A 22,132-nucleotide genomic window follows, 5' to 3' on the forward strand; every position below is an offset into this window, starting at 1 on the left:
TCCATCCCTCTACCCTCCTGGACCTCCACGTACCTCCCCTGGGCAGACACTATTCTCTCTGTTTCTATGAGTCTGAGTTTTGTTTTGTTTTGTTTTGTTTTGCTTTGATTCCATATATAAGTGAAATCATGTGGTATTTGTCTTTCTCTTATATTATGTAACACGGTATTTCACGGTCTGTCCATGATATTACAACTGTCAAGATTTCATCATTTTTTAATGGCTGAATAGTATTCTTGTGTGTGTGTGTGTGTGTGTGTGTGTGTTGTGTGTCATCTTTATCCATTCACTCCAATATATATGGGTCATTTAAAGCTGATATTTTCTGATTCTTTTCATTTACAATTGCGTGGCCCATCTTTGTCTGTCCTTTCACATTTAGTCTGTGAATGTCCTTGTTTCTGAAGATAGTCTTTGATAAGCAGTGAATAGATGGGCCTTGGTTTTTATCCATTCCACCACTCTATGTCTTTTGATTGAAGAATTTAGTCCATTTACATTTATTATGGACAGGTATATACTATTTCCATTTTGTATTTTTTTCCTGGCTCTTTTTGTAGCTGCTCTCTGTTCCTTTTTTCCTTTTTCTTTTTCTCTCTTCCCTCATCACACTAATGAAGGTGTGATACCTTTTGTTAGTGCTATGTTTAGATTCCCCTCTCATATTCTTAAGCATATTTACTACAAATTTTCATTCTGTGGTGACCATGTCGGTCACATAAACACCCTCTGCATGTAACAGTCTGTTTTAGGTTGCCAGTAACTTAAATGGAAACATACTTCAAAATGCTGCATTTTTACTTCTTTCTCCACATGTTTGATGGTTTTGATGTCACATTGTCCTTTTTATTTTATGAATATTTTCAGTGATTCTTGTAGTTTTAGTCAATTTTGCTATTTTTGTCTTGATATTTTATAAATGACTTATCCAACTACCTTTGCTGTACATATACTCTATATTACTTTTGCAATTAAGATTTTACTTTTGTACATTTTCTTGTTAATTATGCCATTTGTTTTTAGTTTAAATAAGTCCCTTAAACATAAGGCCAGTTTAGTGGTAATCAACCCCTTTTGCTGCTTATTTGGAAAACTCGTAATCTCCCTATTAATTCTGAATGATAACCTTGTTGGGTAGAGTACTCTTGGTTGGAAGCTTTTCTTTCTGCACTTTGTAAAGAAAGGCAGGCTGCAGTCAGGCAGCATTTATTTTTCTTTCTAAAAAAGGTTTATTTATTTGAGAGACAGAGAGAGAGGTGAAGCAGAGGGAGAGAGAGAAAGAGAGAGAGAGGGAGAGACAAACCCAAGCAAGCTGAGCAATGAGGCTGATGTGGGGCTTGACTCACAACTGAGATCATAACCTGAGCCCAAACCAAGAGTCGGACACTTAACTGACTCTGCCACTTAGGCGCCCCTCTATCTGTACTTTGAATATGTCATGCTACTCTCATCTGGTCTGCAAAATTTGTGAATAATCTGCTGATAGCCTAATGGGGTTTCATACATAACAAATCACTTTTCTTTTGTTGCTTTTTATATTCTCTATTTTTTACTTTTGACATTCAAATTATGACATGTCTTGGTGTAGATGTCATGAGATTTTTATATTTGAAACTTCCTTTCCTTCCTGGACTTGGATGTGTGTTTTCTTCCCCAGGTTTGGAAACTTTTCAGCCATTATTTCTTCAAATAAATTTTCTATACCTTTCTCTCTCCTCTCCCTTTGGGACCCCTTTAATTTGAACATTATTTTGCTTGATGTTGTCACATAAGTTCTGAAGTTATCTTTACCATTTTAAATTCATTTTTCTGTTTGCTGCTCTGTCTGGGTGAATTTCAATGCTTTGTCTTCCACCTTGAAGACCCCATCTTCTGTTTCATCCAGTCCACTGTTGAAGTTCTCTAGTGTACTTTTCAGTTCATGTATTTTTCAGCTTTGTGACTTGTGTTTGGTACTTTCTCATACTTACTGTTTCTGTTGAAGTTCTCACTGTAATGAAGGAGAGTTGGAAGAAAGACAGGCAAGGTGGGACAAGGGTCCCCTGCCCTAAGAGGAAATCACCCTTAAAAGGATTTTACACCACCCTGGAAGGAGCCATCCACCCTTTCTCACATGAAAGGATAAAGACCGGATTGAGTGACAGGCATATGGAGAGTTAATCAGGTTAAAACAGCCCACACCAAAACGCCTGTAAAACCCCTTAGGCTTAGAAACCTGGTGGCAGCCCTCTCGGGTCCCTTCTCTCTTTGAGAGCTTTGTACTATTGCTCAATAAACTTTGATTTGCTGCCCATCACTCTTCACCTGGTCTACCTTTTCATTCTTTGAAGCCACATGATCAAGAACCACAGGCACTAAAGGAAAATAAATCCTATAACAACTGTATTCATCCATTCTTCTCCCAAGGTGCATGACACCTTTATGACCATCAAATTGAATTCATTACATGTAGATTATTTATCTCCATAACATTGAGTTTTTCTCAAAGTTTTATCTTATTCTCTTGTTTGGAACATATTTCTATTTCCTCATTTTGCTTGACTTTCTGCCTTTCTATATATTTGGCAAAACAACTACTTCTTTCAGTGTTGATGGAGTTGCCATATGTAGGATATGAACTTTCCTTCTCACCCTTGTCCTAATTCTTGGTTGTCTCCTAACCTTTGTGATTGTCTAAATAATCTGAATTATTTTTGATGTGTCCCTATTGTTGAGGGTGTGCCAGGACTTGTCAATGTTCCAAAAAGAGAAATCTAATTTAACACTTAGTTTTTAGGCTAATGGGCAGGCAGATTCTTAGACAGAAGCTTTTAAAGTGTGCAAACATATATAGTCCTGTAGGGTGACAATTGTAAACCCAGCTGGACTCCAGACTGAGAGATCTGAAGGCATCTCTGGGTGACAGTTTCAAAACTCAAGGCTCCAGATAAGTGTATAAGCTCCTTTCTGGGATGTTTGGTAGAGCTGTAGTGAGGTCAAGGGGGTACACAAGGATGGTGTCTCTCTGTTTACATTCCCTGGGAGCACATCTGCAGCCTCTAGAGGTCTGGAAAACCTGAAACTTGTCCATCAGGTTGAAGCTCTGGGGTAAGTAAATAGGCCTTTTTCACAGGAAGACTGCAAAGTGGGTATTCCAGCATCCTGTCTGTGCAGTGCCCTGGGGGTGTTGGCCTGCCAAGAAGTATCTTTGCAATTGTTATATTCCCTTGGAGCACAGGAATGCCAGCCTCCTTGGCCACCAGGCAAACAAGGGACATCCCCTGTGTGGTTTGCACATGCCTACTGGCTTTAGTAGGGCCCCTGGTATATAGAGGAGGAAAGGCATGCTTTCTGAAAGAACGGGAAATGCCTTGAGTGCATGCACTCATGGATTTCAGCAATGCTGCAAGAGAATGCCTTGTCTCAGGCCTTAGGCTGAGGGCAGAAAAATGCCCTGACTGTTCACACTACCCTACCCTAGCCAGGGAGTAAAGAATTGCTGCTACCACCTGCTCTCTCTTGCTTCAGCAAGGCAGTGGACTGTGCTGCTCACCCCCACCCTTCCCAGTGAGGCAGCGGGAAGCTGCTGTGTCTCAGTGTGCCTACCCATGCTATCAGGGTAGGTAGAGAGCACACAAATGGTGTCTGCCAGAGCCTTTGTCTCCAGAGAGGCCCCTGACTCTCCTCTTCCCCTCAGACGGATACCTCAGATGAGCAAATAAATTTCCTTGACATACAGTCTAGACACTTTAAAAATTGGTGCTTTTGAATGTGATCCCAGGATGAGTGAGATTGAATATGAGCTCTTTAGAAAGAAGGAGAATCTGTTTCCTATGGTACTTTGGATTCCTGGAATGTCATCCCCCTTGATTTTCTAAGCCAGGCATCTTTAGGAGCTCAGCTCTCTGGTGAAGATCCCAAGAGTTGAAGTAAGGCATCAACCCCTCACTCTTCCAGAAGAAGCACTTGACTGGTGAGACCCCTCCCTATTATGTGTTGAGGCACTAGGGGTTGAGTTTTATGTGAAGACCACATCTCTGCCTCTCCTACTTGTTTTGATGAGGTTCTTTTATCTCTATTTGTGGGGAAGCAGTTCATACAAATTTCAGATCTTTTTTCACAGGGAAATGATCTATACATAGCTATAGCTTTGGTGTGTCTATGGGAGGAGATGAGTTCAGGATCTACCTTTGCTGCCATCTTGAATCTCTTTCCAGAATATACTTTTATAGTGTTTTTTTTCAGGCAAGATAGTACATTTCCAAACTATTTCCTCAACATCTAACAGGTATATTATGTAATGGATTTTTCCTCAGGTCATTGCTCAAATCTGTGAAATGGTATTAGTTTTACTCTTCTTGACCTGTTTCAACCTTTAAACATCTCTGAGTTCTAAATGCATGTTGCCTTTCTTTCTAAGATCCTGGGAGGTATGCCCATTTTAAAAGCCTTTCTTTCTTTCTTTCTTTATTTATTTATTTATTTATTTGCCATTGATATTTACTGTTATGCCTCGGCACAGAGGCTGATTGATGGGGGTGTTGCATGAACATTCCCCCTGCTTGTTAACTACACTTTATGAGAGTAATGTGAGCTTTCTGTTTTTGATAATTTACTATATTCTCCACTGAGGACAAGGTAGGGAGTGAATCTATTGCTGTAAGGCCAAAGCGCATGATTGATAGTATGGATATAAAACAAGCCGAGTCATTGGCCTGTGTGTGTGTAATAGGTTCTGTAAGTGAGGGACAAATGGGAATGATGCAAAGGGAGAGAATTGAAGTGACACTAAGAAATAATCTCTCTATTTTTATCTTCTTAAATGGCACCAGCCTGGATCAAAACATTTCATAGCACATAGAACCAATGAGTCAGAACTCATATTGTAATTACATATCCATTATTCTCATGTGAGCTCTTGGATCATGATTTTTCAGAGATTTTTTTTTTGAGACATTTTTATGGATAGATGGAAAGGTGTTTTTGACAGATATCACTCTGGCAAGTGACTTTGGAGACATAGAAAGCTGGAAAGAGCATTGCTGGAAATTAATTACTTTTTGTGAACCCAGCAGAGAACTGATGTTACAGGAAAACAAGCAACATGAAATCTAGAGAGTGATAGGCACCTACGGGAAGAAGTAAGAGCTCAGCATTACCTTACTCAGGGCAGACACAGACTGAATAAGTTATAAGCTCAAACAAAGATTCAACCAGAAAATTTTAACAAATTGAGCAATGAAACAAACAAGTGCTAGATCATATTCCAAAGAATAAAATAGCTGTCCATGAGTCCATATGAAAAAATAAATAACAAAAATTATTAATAATACAGATACAGATATTCCTGCCTCCAAGAGGTAGAGTTTAATTTCCTTTCCCTTGAGTGTGCGCTGAATTTAGTGATTGGCTTCTAACTAATATAGGTTTGAGAAAAAAAAATGTAAATTTTCAGCAAAGAAATCTGGCAGATGCCACATAAACCAACTGATCAAGCTAACATCCCTAATGATTAGTCATGTTGCTGTCATGAATGCCCCATTATAATGCATAAAAAGGGTATTCACCTTTGTGCTATGCTTCCTCCAAGCCATAAGCCCAGCCTAATTATCAGAAAAATCCAAAATGAGAGAACTTCAAAACTGAAAAAGTCATGAAAAGCAAGAAAGGATGGTGCAAGTATCACAGATTGAGGATGACTAAGCTGATACTTAACTAAATTCTCTGCATTATTTTCCTTATTTGGATTCTGAGAGAGACAAAGGACATTAGTGAAAAAACTGGTAAAATCAGAATAAAATCTGTAGTTAACAATGTAGTACCAATGTTCATTTCTTAGTATTAAAGACATACCATGGTTATATAAGATGTTAACATCAAGGAAAGGAACTTCCAGAAGTCATAACTTTTAGCCTTACAATAAGAAAAATCTAGAAAATTGTAAATCAATAGCTTTTCTTGGATTTATTAGAGAATCAAGGCTTCAAGGCTAATTGTCACCCTGACATTTGGAGAGGCAGGCACACACAGAGAGATAGGAACTGAGCCTGGCTTTCCTGCTTCCTTATATCTATCGCAGGCACCACTGCAACCACGAACTAGTAGGGAGACTTAAATGATACTTTTGACAAATTGCTGGAGGCTGGGTGTGACTAGTTGAGAAAATCCTGGAGGCCACAGTCTTGGGGGCTTCCCCAACAGGACCCCTGTAGGTTCTTATGGTGAAGATGGAGAAAGGTGCCTTGGTGGCTGTGGAGGGAGTGGTGAATAAAAGGAGGAGGTAGTGGGGACATAGGAACTATTTGGAAATATATCCAGAGCTTTCTATAGAGCAGAAGCATGCTCTTCAGGAGAAAGAACTTGGCCAGGAGGAGATTCTGATATTTCATCCCAGTCAGGGGAACTTCAGCCCCCTGCATCCTTCCTTGCTCATATGAGGGGATAGGTGGGTGAAACATATCAATAGAGGATAAAGCCTCCAGAAAAAGATTGGGAATGCTGCAGTTAGGGAAAGGAGTAGGGACACAGGGAGAGAGGCATATCCCTGTAGCAGAGTCACAAAAACTTGTGGAGGCCACAGCCCCAGGCAGAGTCCACTATGGCCTGGGATTTATTGGCAGGTTATAGAATGCTTTCTGTCCCTGACAGTCTATGATGATACCTACAGGTCTCCAGTCTAGTTAAAGTAGGTTATAGCCGAAAGAACTGCAAGACATACACACATTTTAGGATTATTTGTTCCAGCTCTGTGAAAAATGTTGATGGTATTTTAATGGGGATTGCATTGAATGTATAGATTGCTCTGGGAAGCATAGACATTTTAACAATATGTTTCTTCCAATCCACGAACATGGAGTCTTTTCCCCTTTCTTTGTGTCTTCCTCAATTTCTTTCATGAGGTCCTCAGTTTTCAGAGTACAGATCCTTTACCTCCTTGGTCAGGTTTATTCCTAGGTATCTTATAGTTTTCAGTGCAATTGTAAATGGGGTTGATTCCTTAATTTCTCTTTCTTTGGTCTCATTATTAGTGTGGGGTAACTGGGTGATGGGTGTTAAGGAGGGGATGTGATGTCATGGGCACTGGGTGTTGTATGCAACTGATGAATCACTTAACTCTATATCTGAAATTAATAATACACTATATGTTAATGAATTGAATTTAAATTTAATTTAATTTAGTTTAGTTAAAAAAAGAATTGCAGGTCAAAGACTGTCTCTGAAGAGGAGTAGTTAGGGAAGCTCCAAAGTCAAGAAGGGAGACAAAAACAAGAACACTAGAGGAATTTGAAACATCTAGCACCCATGTTACCACAAACATTAAACATGGCCCAACTGATAAAGATCAGAAAGTTGGATCTACATAAAGGAGGAGCTTCCAGGGAGGAATGAATGAAGGCAAAATGGAATCCTTGAGTTTGTCAATTCTTAATTGATTTCTAAAAGGAACTCTTCTTATTTTTTTTAATATTTTATTTATTTTAGGGAGAGAGAGAGAATGCATGCATGTAGGAAGGGTAGAGAGAGAGAATCTCAAGTAGACTTATTGCTGAGTGGGGAGCCTGATGTGGGACTTGATCTCACAACCCTGAGATCATGACCTGAGTGGAGAGCAAGAATTCCAGGAGTCCCTGAAAGGTAACTGTTTAAAGTGACAATAGTAACAATGTGTTACCTAGTTATAGAACATGGATAAATGAAATGAATGACAGTGATGTCATAGGGATGAGGGGAAAGGATTGGCAATACTTTGTGATAAGGTCCTTACACCACACATGAAGTGGTGTAATGTTATTGCACAGTGGCCTTACATTATTTATAAATACATACTGTAAACTCTAGGGCAACCACAAAAAACATAAGGAAGGAATTATAAATTCTACCATAAGTTAGGAGCTAAAATAGAAATGTTATGGGAAATTGGGAACTTGGCATGGGGAACTGTGTGCAATATTCTGCAACTTTGCTAGTGTTCTAAGACTATCCCTAAAGTAGTAGAAGTTCAATATGTTCTTTTTTTTCTTCAATATGTTCTTTAAGTGTAACTGCTTAGTTATGAAACCATCTCTTAAATAAATTAGTGATGCATCTCTTGACCTCAGTTCTCTAATCAGTTGTTTGAGAGACCTGGAAATCAGGTATTTGGAAAGAGGGATATTATAAATAATAAAGAGAAATACGAATATAAAATGTTACAGTAAGTAGACTGTAGCCTTTCTGTACCATGTAAAAATTAGAGAAAAAAAAAAGCATGTAAAGTTAAAATTTTGCTTAGTAATCAAGTTTTAGTATTTTGTTTTATTTATAAGTGACCTGGGTATCTAAAGAATATTATTAACTCAGTTTAACATAAATTTAAGGTTTTCAGTTACGTAAAGAGCTTGGAAACTATTTTCATACCACAAATCATAAGTACTGTTAAAATAAGGTTGGTTGGAAGAATGGTTTAATTTGGTTAACCATGAATTCACATTTTTAATGATCTGAAACAGCTGGTAGCTACAAAGCTAGTTTATTTAATCAGGAAACCTTTTTAAGTTTAGGAAGAGCATACCCAAATAGAATAAAAATGTGTGATACTGACAATGTAGCTGTCTTTATTCAACCAACAATATCAAACTAGTCCTTTTTGCCAAAGACTTAACCTAAATTGTGTTAACTTGAATTTTAAAAATCTTTGAGTTAGTTTCTAGAAGATATTCGAAGATATATTTCCCAAATTTCTGGGAATTTCAGAACTGTTTAATTTGTATAAATGTTTATTTATCTTTAAAGCAACAGAATAGAGGTCCTTTTAAGGAATATATGGTGTAATTTTGTAATACCATCCAAAGGTAAGAAACTACTACATACTCACAGACACAAAAACATATAGACAGACTCAAAGTGAGAGCTGCAATTCTAAAAGTTCAGCCACACATCAGACAAAAGCACATGGTTCCTATTTCTAGTTGTGCAAAAGAGCTAGTTATCATCTTTGCCTCCAATATTTGTGGAGAAGATCTTTGAGATTTCCTTTGCATTGATGTGTAATCTTAGGAAGACTGTGGACTAAATTTTGGGCAAAGGACCAAAGAGAGACCCTGTGGCCAATATGAGTGTTTCTGAAACCCATCCAAGTAGCAAAACATCCCACATCATCCTTCCAATGAGCTTCTCAGTCTCAGGTGTTAGCAGCTGTTGTGCTTTAAGTTTGTGAAGCTTCTGTCTCTACAGAAGGCTGAGCAGGGGACAGTGTGTGGTGGTAAAGTAAGAGTTTCTTGGAAAGTGGCTATCTTATTATATTTGTCAGTCAAGAAGTTTCATTGGCTTTGGGAGGTCTGGCTTCTCCCATGAACTTTGATTTTGAGAATACCTGATTCTTTGGTTTGCAATGAGCCTTCTAACAGTGACTTGGGGTCTATTTTTTTTTTTAATGGGTCTTCTTGCAACTGTCATTGAATACTCTTTGTTTCCATTAAAGGGAGCTTAGGGGTCTTGACAGGAGCAAAGGAAGGTCAAGTTGTCAGTGAAAGCCATTCAAGGGCAAAGGTACATAGGCATGAGTCAGGGACCTGGAGCGGGAGGCCATCAGGAGAACAGAGAGTATTGGTGTTCCAACTGGAAAATTATTCTCTGTGGCCCTAGGACTAAGCAGAAAACCATGGTGGGTAGTAAGAGGTTGTAGTAAGATAGAAAGACGTTTGGATAAAGGCATGTCACATGCTAGAAATCTCAAATGCATGTCACCTCTAGAGTTCTCTCTACCTCCCTGGGCTACACAGCCTTTGTTAGAGAAACCGCCTGTAGGGATTCATATTTCTGTTCTCCCACACAGATGGCTAACCTAATACTAGATGTTATACCTTTGCTCTAATTTTTTCTTCTCCTCTTACTTCTGCTCTTAGTAAGTGAGCCATTCCACTCCTTTCCTCCTTTCCAATTGTAAATTAAATGAGCTGAACATTGCAAACAGAGGGAGGAATAGAGAACCAGTCTCTTGGTTAATCGTGGCCTCTTTTTATCTGAATCCCATTGTTGCATCTTTCTGCTTTAATGGGATGTGCCGTTAATAAGAAATAAAGTAATGAAGCAAATGAGTCTGAGATGTCTGAATGTCACATAATAAGCAATGAAGGAGGGCTGGTTTCCACAACCATATGACAGCATCACTAGGCCCAGAACACTCTAGACACACATGAGTGGTTTGGGACCACTGGGTCAGGGATAACAATAATTTTATGTGAAGCCCAAATAGATAATGACTATGTGTTCAGGTGAAGAAACTCTCTTTACAATAAACCAATTAAGAGTGCCTGAGGATAGGAACACAAAAGAGAATCACTGTACTTATAGATAAATAGAGAAAGGAAGCTACGGGATACCAACAGATGTCTCTATATCAGTTTAACTTGCAAATTAAAAAAAAATGTGGTTTTAATTTGTTTGTAAACAAAGCAAAGTTTAAAAAAAAATAATCCCTTGAGCCAGGCAAATAATCCTTATTTCATTTCAGTATCATTAGGAACACCAGTAAGATACTCTTGTGTGTCATAATTGATAGACAAGAACACAGTTTAGAAGCCCAGATGTATTCATGATATTTAATTGTTATGGAGACATTGAAGACTGTAAACATCTTGATGTGACAAGTTTAATAAACTTATATTTCTCAGTGAGGCAACTATGGAGGTACATTTTTCAGTCCTAACGCAAAGGGTGTGGGAAAGTGACAACCGCTGCACCTCTGGGACTTCTTGCCCCACTTCCCACCACCCAACCCTTCGTTCTGGGGCCATGCTTTCTACAGGTTTCTCCCAGTCAATGACTGGTTGGTGGAGCAGGCCCTCCCTGCCTGATGCAAGATTTTTCCAGTAGATAGCCTTTGCTCTACAGCTCCCCATCAGCCTGGCAGAGGCTGTTTCAGAGCTGCACTGAAGTCTGAGGCTCTTCTTGCCCAATCCTGCCTCATCCCCTATCTCCTTTCTCAGGTGTCAGACCTGCATCTCTTTTGGAATGCTTTCTGCTCCTACTCCTGCTTCTTCATTCTCTGCAGGCATTTCCCTGGCAAATCACTCATGTGCCTGATTCCATCTTGGCACCTGATCATAGGAGAATGCAAAGTGACTAACTAGGAAAAACAAGGAAGGTTCTCCCTGGGCCCTTCTGGACTCCATTGATCAATAATAAGTGGGTCCTTTTCCAGGAGTGAATGGTGACACTCAACTCAGCTTACCATTCAAGGCAGGAAAGCAAGGATTGATTTTCACTCCAGATAATGAATGATCCGTTGTAGCTACATATAATAAAACTTGGGAGGCATCTCCAAAGGGCTGGAAATGCTTCATCTGGATTTAACACAGACAAGGCATTGTCGTCCTACAAAACCACACAGATCTAAAAATTGATGGACCCCCCAATTTTTTTTTGATTCTCCATCTCTAGAAAGATCTTAATAGTTATTTTTAGCTTATAATATTGCATTATTCATGTCACGTTAATTCTTCTCAAAGAGTTTAAAATTTGTTTTTATGTGTGGTTTTCCTTCTCTTACAATGCAAATTCAGATTCTAATTAAGAGAATAAACAGGCATCATGTATGTCTCCTTATCCATTCTTTTTTTAATACCCTAAGCATTATTTCCTCTCCAACACCATCTGTTTGAGTCTCCTAATCTACGTGAGAACTGTCTTCCCAGGTCTCTAACTTATCAACTAAGAATATTTAGTTACATCACTTAAAAGGAAAGGTTTTGCCTCTTGGAAGAGCTAGAAGCCACTCCCTCTGTCTGCAGCTCCTTCCCTCAGCTGGCCACCTGGCACAGCCCATCTTGTCACTCATGTCTATACAGCCAACCCTCTAGAGGAGACCTCCACGCCAATTCTTCATCACAGGTAGCCCCTTCCTATCTTTTCCTCCTTGGTTTGTCTAAATAAAATTATTTACTTTGTTTGCTGCCTTAGTAATGAAGGAAATGCATATTAAAACATAGAGAGATACCATTTCCCAACCATCAAATTGGACACAATTAAAAAGAGCAACACTATCAACTATAAGTGGTGACATGGATCTCCTGAGTCTTTTAACTGCTCCTAGGGATGCAGACACTTTATCATAGCTTAGTAGATATGAAGATGTGTAAAATTTTGGACACAGTAATTGCACTGAATATACTCTAAAGAAATTCCAGCCCCTATATCCAAAATCCTCTCTAAGAAGATTCAGAGTTATTGTCATTATAATATCAAAAATGGAGTGGGGGAGAACCCAATCCAATCAACTAGAATGGATACATTTGCTTAATATAGTTTTATGATGGGATATAATAAAGCAATGACCATAGACCGCAATGAAACTTTATAAGAGTTAATATTATAAACATGATATTGAGCCAAAAAAGCAAGTCAAAGAATACACACAGTATGATTCCATTTATTTGAAGTTCAAAAACATGCAAATCAGGGGCGCCTGGGTGGCTCAGTTGGTTTAAGCCTTCAGCTCAGGTCATGATCCCTGGGTCATGGAACCCAGCTCTGAGTCGTGCTCCCTGCTCAGCGAGGAGTCTGCTTCTCTCTCTTCCTCTGCCTTTCCCTCTGCTTGTATCCTCTCTTTCTCTCAAATAAATAAATAAATAAAATCTTTTAAAAATATGCAAATCAAAGCAATATCTTATGTAGCAGTATATTTATATCCAATAAACTGTAAAGAGGAACAATGGGAATAATAAACGGGATGAGATTAGAGACAGACCAATAGAGGTCTGCAAAGGCATGCATGAGTTTTCTTTCCTCGGTGGAGTGGTTACGCGTGGGTGTTCATTTATTTTTATTTCTTACATCTTGTGCATAACTTACATCATTTTGCAAGCCTTAAAACGTAAAGCAAAATAATAATGTCAACAAAAAACTGGGGAAAAGTAACATAAACAATAACAGCACCAAAAAATGAGCCCTATCCACTAGAGGGTATCACACAGGTTACAGAAAACACATTCCAGGGGCTGCTTTGTACACCAGAGCCAGAGCTTTGTTTCATAACATCTTAAGGATTTGGTGAGATTTTTAGCTTTTGAAATAGTGGTTCTCTTTTAACTCCCTGTTACCCTGTTCATAACAAACCAAGTACAAATACAAATACCTCTGATAGTTTTTAAACCTAAAATGCAAATAAAAAATTCTATTTCTTCTTTGATACATGCCTTTTGCATCATTTTCTGGAGTTGGACTCTGGTTGTCTCCATACATATGGATCTCATGCCATGATGTGTTCACACCTGATCCCTGGGATGCCGTGGCAAAGCCTCTTAGAACCTGGTGACCCTAACAAACAGACAGAAATACTGAACCCACAGAATTGAAATGGATCAGATCAAATGTATATGGCTTTAGGCCAGTGGCTTTCTGTGTTAACAACCTTGGAGCATATGTACAGTAGCCAGAAAGGGTACTTTTTAAAAAAGATGTAATTGTTTATTTGAGAGAGAGAGAGAGCAAGTGAGTGAGCATGAGTGGGAGGTGCAAAGGGAGAGGGAGAGAGAATCTCAAGTGGACTCTCTGAGTGCAGAGCCCAAAATAGGGCTGGTTTTCATGACCCTGAGATCACTGTACATATGTTCTGAGTGAGTTAATTTTCTTTTCAGTAATGTGTATTTTAGCTCCTTAAAAGTACCTTTTCTGGGGGTGCCTGGGTGGCTCAGTCAGTTAAGCATTTGACTCTTGGTTTTGGCTCAGGTCATGATCTCAGGGTTGGGCGATCAAATCCTATGTCTTTCTGACCATAACATAAGGAGGATTGAAATACATGGAGAAGAGAGATGATTAAAGATGTCTTGAGTTGGAAAATACCTCAGAGGCCATGCGACCTCCCTCATGACTGAATTGAGACACCAAAGCAGCAGGTAGGGCTGAACCTGACAGATCATTCTGTGCAGATCCCCTTCCCACTGCTCACCCCTCTTCCATTAGTTATTTATTTTTTCAGTTCACATTTTTATTTGATAGGAAAAGTTGTTCTTACAGCAGAAATTAAAAGCAAACAGACAATCAGAATGTTTTCAGAGGCATGAAGAAATAGGAAGACGGTCTCACAACCTCACTAGGCAAGAAAGGGAAAATTGGTTTCAATCCTTCCCTTCTTCTTCTGGGAGCTCCTCACTCAGGTTCTTCCAAGTCCTGAGCCATCAGAACTGCCCCTGGGGCCGCACCCCTCCACACAAGGCTCTGTCCTCCCGGACCTTGAACTCAAGGCACAGATGTACGCTCTCATCCTCATTCCCTTCACCTAAACTTCTCTAAAACCTGGGAACTGGCAAGATTCCCACAGTACCGTCTCTCAACAGGAGCAAAAGAAGGTTGTTTTTGGACCTGCCTGATCATAAAGAACAATGTGTGTTGTTATAATTGGTGATGAACCCACTATTTTAAAAAAACCCACAATAATATATGAGTTGTAAACATCCAACCCAAACTCCTTCAACCTCTTCTTTCAGAAAACCTTTCATAATGATGTGAAAATAAACTATTTTTAAAATCGAATTTACTGGGGTGTTTTTGTTTGTTTTGCTAAATGCATGACCTCATTGTTTATACCTACAAAGGCAGATTTCTTCCTTTTGAATCTGGCCCCTCAGTCAACACCATGATGTACCCTGATGATACACTGACAACCAAGTGTCATTCTTGAAAAAAATGTGGACTTTTCCACTGTTTTCTAGTGCAAGAGTTTTGCAACCAAATTTCTAAAATACAAGGTGTTGTTGGTTTCGTCAATAAACTCTAATAGTTGACCTTAGGTTATGAATATAAATTTTAATTAATCATTAATTGGTTCAGTTTAATCTACTAATATTTAATACTCAGCAGTCCATAAAAAACTAAGCATGTAGTATTATCTATTGCTTTTAGTGTCAATTTTTAGCCAGTCTTGGGGACCCTCTTGGTTCTAGGACAAAGCCACTCTTTGAAAACAAGTGCTCTACCTCGGTATCCATCGAAAGATGAATGGATAAAGAAGATGTGGTTTATGTATACAATGGAATATTACTCAGCCATTAGAAATGACAAATACCCACCATTTGCTTTGACGTGGATGGAACTGGAGGGTATTATGCTGAGTGAAATAAGTCAATCGGAGAAGGACAAACATTATATGGTCTCATTCATTTGGGGAATATAAAAAATAGTGAAAGGGAATAAAGGGGAAAGGAGAAAAAATGAGTGGGAAATATCAGAAAAGGAGACAGAACATGAAAGACTCCTAACTCTGGGAAATGAACTAGGGGTGGTGGAAGGGGAGGTGGGGGTGACTGGGTGACGGGCACTGAGGTGGACACTTGATGGGATGAACACTGGGTGTCATTCTATATGTTGGCAAATTGAACACCAATAAAAAATAAATTTAAAACAAAAACAAAACCAAAAACAAAAAAAAGAAAACAAGTGCTCTAGAACAGTGTTTCTTAAACCTTAGAAGACATTGGAATCCTAGTCTCTAGAGTTTCTGATCCACTAGTTTGGGGGTGGAGACAGGGAATTTGCTTTTCAAATAAAAGATGAAGCCCACTTTGAGAAGTGCTGCTTTATAAAATTCCCTGTTTATTTCCATCCTTATTATTGTGATGCTCTTCACACTGAGTCATTAGAGTCATTCATGATAACATAACTAAAGAGAGATAAGTTACAAGAAATTTCACTCCCTTTAATTGCTTGATTTTAAACTGTACCCTTTGCTAAACTAGTTCTGGTCATAAGAATATAAATCAACACCTTAACTCTAACAGTCAGTGCATCAAGAATTGAGAATGAACAGTTTGAATGGACAAGATGTCTTTGTGCAAGCCTCAAATAATGAAGATGCCAGGTGTTGCCTTGAGTCTGATGTCATCACGGCAGAATCAGAGCTCACTCATCCCCACAGAGGTTAATGCACTGATGGCTGCTGCTGATAGCATTTTCTCATTAGACCTTACCTGTAATATGCTTGGATAATGACAGGACACTTAAAAATCATCTCACTCTCTCCTGGTGTGACTGATGTCAACTTAATTTGAATATCTGGTTTATCCAAAAATCGTATTGACTTAAAGGATTTCTTTTTTTTTTTTTTTTTTTTTTTTTTCTGTAGGTTCATAGATGAGGATGAGACCTGATCACTCTCCAGGGCCAGTGACTGGCACTCCCTCGCCTAGGCCTTTTGAGCTGTGGGCAAGAGACACCAGGGCCTTACCACGTGGGCCTGTCCATAGGGCAGCTTACAACATGGCAGCTGGCATCTTCCAGAGCAAGTGAGCAAAAGAGGGAGGGCAAGGTGGTTGCCAAGGTCATTTTGTCACCCAATCTTGAAAGTGATCTCTCTATATATGCTTCTGCTATATACTGTTTCTTAGAAGCTGGTTGGTAAGTCTAGCCTATATTTAAAAAGTGGGAGGATTACACAGGGTGGGAATACAAGCAGATAGGGGTCATTGGGATCACCTTAGAGGCTGCCTGCCACAAGTACATTTTTGAAGTGCTCTCTGAATTCACAACATGAGCTAGTCTCCTCAATTTATTCTTCACAACATTTCTTTAGTTAGGTTTAACATTAAACCCACATAACACTGTGACTAGCCTTAATTATTGGCACATTATAATAGTCAATTTTTCTAATTTGAGTAATCCAGTTAAAATTTTTGATTACTTTAAATTTAATAATTCATCTCCTGGTTTTCCTACAGAACTTTTTAAAAAGGATTTATTTATTTTAGAGAGAGAGAGAGGAGAAAGAGAGAGGGGGATAGTGAGAGAGAGAGTGAGAGTGAGAGAGAGAGAGGCAGATGCTACACTGAGCGCAGAGCCCAATGAGGGGCTTGATCCCATCACCCTGAGATCATGACCTGAGCCAAAATCAAGAGTCCACCACTCAAGTGACTGAGCCACCCAGCCAGCCTTAGGATTTGCTTTATATAGAAGATTTTTAAAACTTTTTAAAAGCCAATTTTTTATTAAATGTATATTTTTTAGATCTTAAAGTCAAAGAAAAGCATTGTTCATTTTACTTTAGGATGATTAAATGATCATCAGAAACTTTCTTATAATATGTATTTGCTTATAGAACCTTTCTTTCAAGTTATACAGAGAAAGCTAGAAGAGAATTTTCCAGGAAGATATGTCTGTTCTTTCTTTGTGTACTTGTGTCACTCAGAATACCTCCACTGTCAGGGACATCACAGGCCCGGTGTAAGACATCAGTCATCTGAATTCATGCTGCTGGCAGTGAGTCCAAAGGAGACGTGGCGTAGGAGACACTCTTGCACTCAAGTGTCTCCTTGACCTCATGAGGCCTCAGTTTCCTCTTTCAGTAAGTAGGGACCTTAGGTTAGTCAAAGTCTTAATACAACACCAAAAACACAAGTGATTAAAGATCAATTTACATTCATAAAAATTCAAATATTTTGAACTTCAAGAACACCATTAATAAGTGAAAAATGAGTCCCAGATGGGGAGAAAAGATTTTCAAAGCATATGTATGATAAATTACATACATCTCAAATATCTTTTAAAAGCTTACAGCTCAGTTATCAGAAGACCAAAATGCAACAAAATATAAGCTAAAATTTTGAATAGACATTTCACCAGAGAAGACGTATATCAAATGGCCAACGAGCACATGGCATGATTATCAATATTATTAGCCATCACAGAAATGCACATGAAAGCCACAAGGAAATGCCACTTCACAATCACAAGGATGGCAAATAATTAAAGAGACAGTCAGAAACAAGTGTTGGAAAGGCTGTGGAGAAATTGGAACCCTCATTCATTGCTCATGGGAATATAAAAAGGTGCAGCCACTGTGGAAAACAATCTGTCACTTATTTGAAAATGAAGAGGTAAATTTACTATATAACCCAGCAATTACTTTCCTGAATATCCATCAAGATAAATGAAAATAGGTGTCTGTACAGAGACTTGTGCATGAATGTTCATGGCAGCATGATTCGTAACAGCCCAAAAGTAGAAATAATCCAAATGCCCATCCATGCTGCAACAAAGATGAACCACAAAATATATTATGCTAAGTAAACTTTTAAAAAGCATAGATTGTGAGATTCCATTTATATGAAATGTCCATAAAAGGCAAGCCTATAGAGACAGAAAGTACATTAGTGATTGCTTAGGCTTGGATTGGGAATGAAAACTGAGGGCACATGAGCATGAGGCATCTTTATGTGGTGATGGAAATGTTCTAAAATTGGAATATGGGGGATCCCTGGGTGGCGCAGCGGTTTAGTGCCTGCCTTTGGCCCAGGGCGCGATCCTGGAGACCCGGGATCGAATCCCACGTCGGGCTCCCGGTGCATGGAGCCTGCTTCTCCCTCTGCCTGTGTCTCTGCCTCTCTCTCTCTCTGTGACTATCATAAATAAAAAAATAAATAAATAAAATAAAATTGGAATATGGGAGTGGTTGCACAGCTCTACTAATTTACTAGAAATCACTGAATTGTACACTAAAATAGGGTGACTTTAGGATATATATATATATATATATATATACACCTACTAGCTTTGTATAATATATTAGCTATGTATTTTTGTATGTGGTAAAAAATAAAGATGTAACCTTCAGGATTGCTGTGACAGGTAGACCTTAATTAAGTTCTTGGTATATATGGGGGCTGGTCAATGAATTGCTGTTGTTTTAATTTCTGATTCTTCCATAATTTCAACTTCTTACTTACTATGCAGGACAGTTATCCTAAAACACCAATCCTGTACATGTATTCAAAAAGTGAATGGGGCACCTGGGTGCCTCAGTTAGTTAGGCATCTGGATCTTGATTTTGCCACAGGTCATGATCTTGGGGTTGTGACATCAAGCCCTGCATTAGGCTCCTTACTCAATGGGGAGTCAGCTTGGGATTCCCTCTCTCCCTCTCCTTTTATCCCTCCCCCAATGCTTGATCTCTCTCTCTCTCTCTCTCTCTCTCTCAAATAAATAAATCTTTTAAAAAATAGAGTGCTGACTCACACTTTTTGTCATATTCTTGTACCATTTAGATAATAAATTAATATGGAAATTGTATGATATCATTGCCAACAGATGGAATTATGTCCATGGTTTAGATAAACTTTATCAATGTTTGAGATTATTTTCCCTAAATTCCAATTCATAAAGTATAAGCTCAATCATTTCTGTTAGAAGTTTTCACTTCACAGTGAAGCCAAATTATCTAACAGTATTTGTATCAACCAAATCTTAGGAAGCCTTTTATATTTTTAAAACTTTGATGGTTTTCTTTTATAATGCTCTTGTGAAATATAAAAAAAAAATCCTTTTAGCTTATAGTCTATAATTAGAGATACAACCAGGAAAAGAAATAAAAACTGAAATCCCAATAGCAGAATGAATTTTACAGGCTAATTAGAAACTTTGAGAGCCTCAAATTTTAATTAACACTTTCCATTTGCAAATTAGCTGTAAAAGTGGTTGCATTTTGCTGCCCTTCTCTCTGTAAGAAGTCTACTTTAAATACTGAATGTAAAAAACAAAATGAAAAAAAAAGCAATAATGCAAATATTTTGCTTTCTTTATGTATTCTTGAGCATCTCCTCCAAGCTTCATGCTTGCTTCTTTTCATCATTCATGAATAATCTTCAGCTAGAATGGGGTAAAGCAGTGAGAAAACACCAGTAAAACCAAAGTTCTGGGAACAATTTAAACAAGAACAGTCACGCTAAATAGCTAGAATTTTGTTCCATTGCAGAGTTACTTAGCTCCCTGTTAGACAAAGGCTAGATATCATCACGTTTTTCAGATTTCAGAATAAGCCATAATGGTGTTGGATGCCAACAAGAGCATTCCTGAGTCGATGAAAATCTTCTTTCTGATTTATTTAGATAAATCCTGGGATCATCTGTGATTTTAGGAGGCAAGAAAATATATTCTGAATTTAAAATTAAAAGTTAAAGCATCAAGGAGATATACTATGCAATGGGAAGCAATGGGCAAAATTCAGGTCCATGTGCCCAATTAGGAGCAGGAGACAGAGGAGAGTCAAGGCAGGGAAGGGGTGTCCATGTCCTGCTGACAGAAGGAATACTGATGAAATTAGATCTCAAGCTCCCCCCAGGAGAGGAGGAGGAGACCCTGGGTCTCACAGTAATCCCTACTCTATTACTATCCGCCCCACACCCCACCCCTGCCCTGGCTTATTGCAAGGAAGCTTCCAAAGACATAACTAATGCTGTGACAGTTCACCCTCTCTACTGGGTGGTGGTACTGTCTCCCCGCCACCTTCTCAGTTATTTGTTATTCTGTTTGCTTTCTGCGGGAAAATTTTCACCTCCTTCATCCATGAATTTTCTGCAACCCCATCCATCCCCATGATCCTCACAGGAGGTGTGATACTTTTAGTTGACACCTGACCCCAGGCAGAATGACTGGAATTCTCCCCAAGGAATTTGAAATGGGACTAAAATGTTTCACTTCCCCACTCCCATCTGATTCATCTCCTGAACAAAAACACATAACCTTAGCTGGCCACATTCACTGAAGGAACAAAAAAGCCATTCCAACCAAAGGCTTAATAATAAAGCACACTTACAGAAGGAAGCAGAGAAAAGAGAAAGATCTCTTTTTTTCCTTTGTTTTAGGACATTAAAGTTGGATTTCTACAGCTTTTAAAAAAAGATTATTCCTTGACATATTTCTAATGCCAAGATGATGGTTGTGGTAAATGTCCATTGGGACCCCTTGCTTCTTTTTATAGACAGGATGTGTTCCCTTAAAGTTTAAAAGCAGACTGTGTTCTCTTCATCTAAATATTCAAACCAATTTTATTTTGAAGCACATAATTTACTTCTATTGAGCTGTTGTTACACGCCTTCGTACATTGCAGGACAAAGCTCTCAGAAAGTGATTTTTAGACAAATGCCACCTTTCTCAATGACAGGTAATGTTAAAAAAAAATCACTGGACGTTAAATCTTTTCTTATCAGTTGAATGAAGTCCTGTCTACTTGTCCTTGTTTACCTACACTTGACATATGAATAAGAAATAACTTTTGTTCTGTAACTGGTAAGATCTTTGGAATCTTTGTGCCATAACAAAAACTTACCTCTCCTCGCTGGCATTTGCAGATCACAAAACATTTCAGAATTCTGACTATTTACATGTCTGACTTCCATCTTAGACAGGGAAGTGCTGTTATTTATTGGTGTGCACCCCAAAACTAAGTCAGCCATATGAACAAAACCTTAATAAATGTTGTTGAATGAAATGAGTTTGTTCTGGAAATTTTTTCCCTAACATTTTCAAAATTTCTTAAAAATCTGATGTCAACTAAATTTTCCCAAATACTGAACATCATGGAACACTCAAATAATCCTTATTCTCACTTCACCCAGTTTACCATCACATTTTCTATGCTTTTTATTTTTTTTTTCTGGCTCTGTATTTTATTTTTCTTTCCACAGTTGGAAACTTGCATGTTTTAGAAAGACCTGAATCTCAGAATAGATTTTTGCTCCTCCTCATTTTCTTTGTTCTAAGGGTCATAATCCACTCCTCTTAACTCTGCCTGTTTCATCTTGGTCCTATAATTCCAGCCAACTAATTCCAACTCTTTTTGTTTTGAATCATTCAGAATCATTCAGAGAGTATGTGTTGCTGGGTTTCCTCCTGCCAGGGCATTCTCTTGGGAAAGACTGTCTCTCTCCTGCTCTGGATTTTGTCTACATTTAGATAGACCCATCGCAAGACATACTCACTTTATCCTGGGTCAGTTTCCTGCAATCCTTAAGAATTTTTTTCCTATCCACATCTTAAAGTCCATCCTCCTCCAAGTAAAGGTTGCCTTGCTTACTTCTAATTTCCCTCTGATCAGCCCTTGGTCTTACCCCTCTTCTATGCCATATCCTCTTCATTCTTTTATATGTTTTCCCCTTTGGCTTTCAAATATCTTTCCTTTTCAGAGAACATTTCTTTTCCACAATATTTCAGTTAGAATTGTCAGAATTTGAAGCTTATCTCTTGCCTGTTTTGTTGTGGTTGTTGTGGTCAGTATCCTCATGTGCTCATTTGTACCCATGGTTCTGTTAATTTTCACCTTATGTATTTTGAGACAGTGTTAGGTGCATATACCTTCATAGTTGGATCTTCCTGGTCAATTGAATCTTTTGTCATTATGTAGTAACCA

At 38.5% G+C, this 22,132-nt stretch overlaps 1 long non-coding RNA gene across 2 annotated transcripts in view; it reads left to right on the top strand.

Moving 5' to 3' along the window:
• LOC111096991 overlaps positions 1-22,132 on the top strand; it is a 44,757-nt gene that overhangs the window by 1,675 nt on the left and 20,950 nt on the right. For both annotated transcript variants that reach the window (XR_005354295.1, XR_005354294.1), the window contains exon 2: positions 16,079-16,238. This is a non-coding gene — a long non-coding RNA (uncharacterized LOC111096991). The remainder of the gene's footprint in view (positions 1-16,078; positions 16,239-22,132) is intronic.

Source organism: Canis lupus, chromosome 1, assembly GCF_011100685.1.
Source record: "Canis lupus familiaris isolate Mischka breed German Shepherd chromosome 1, alternate assembly UU_Cfam_GSD_1.0, whole genome shotgun sequence".
In the NCBI taxonomy this organism is placed as follows: Eukaryota; Metazoa; Chordata; class Mammalia; order Carnivora; family Canidae; genus Canis; species Canis lupus.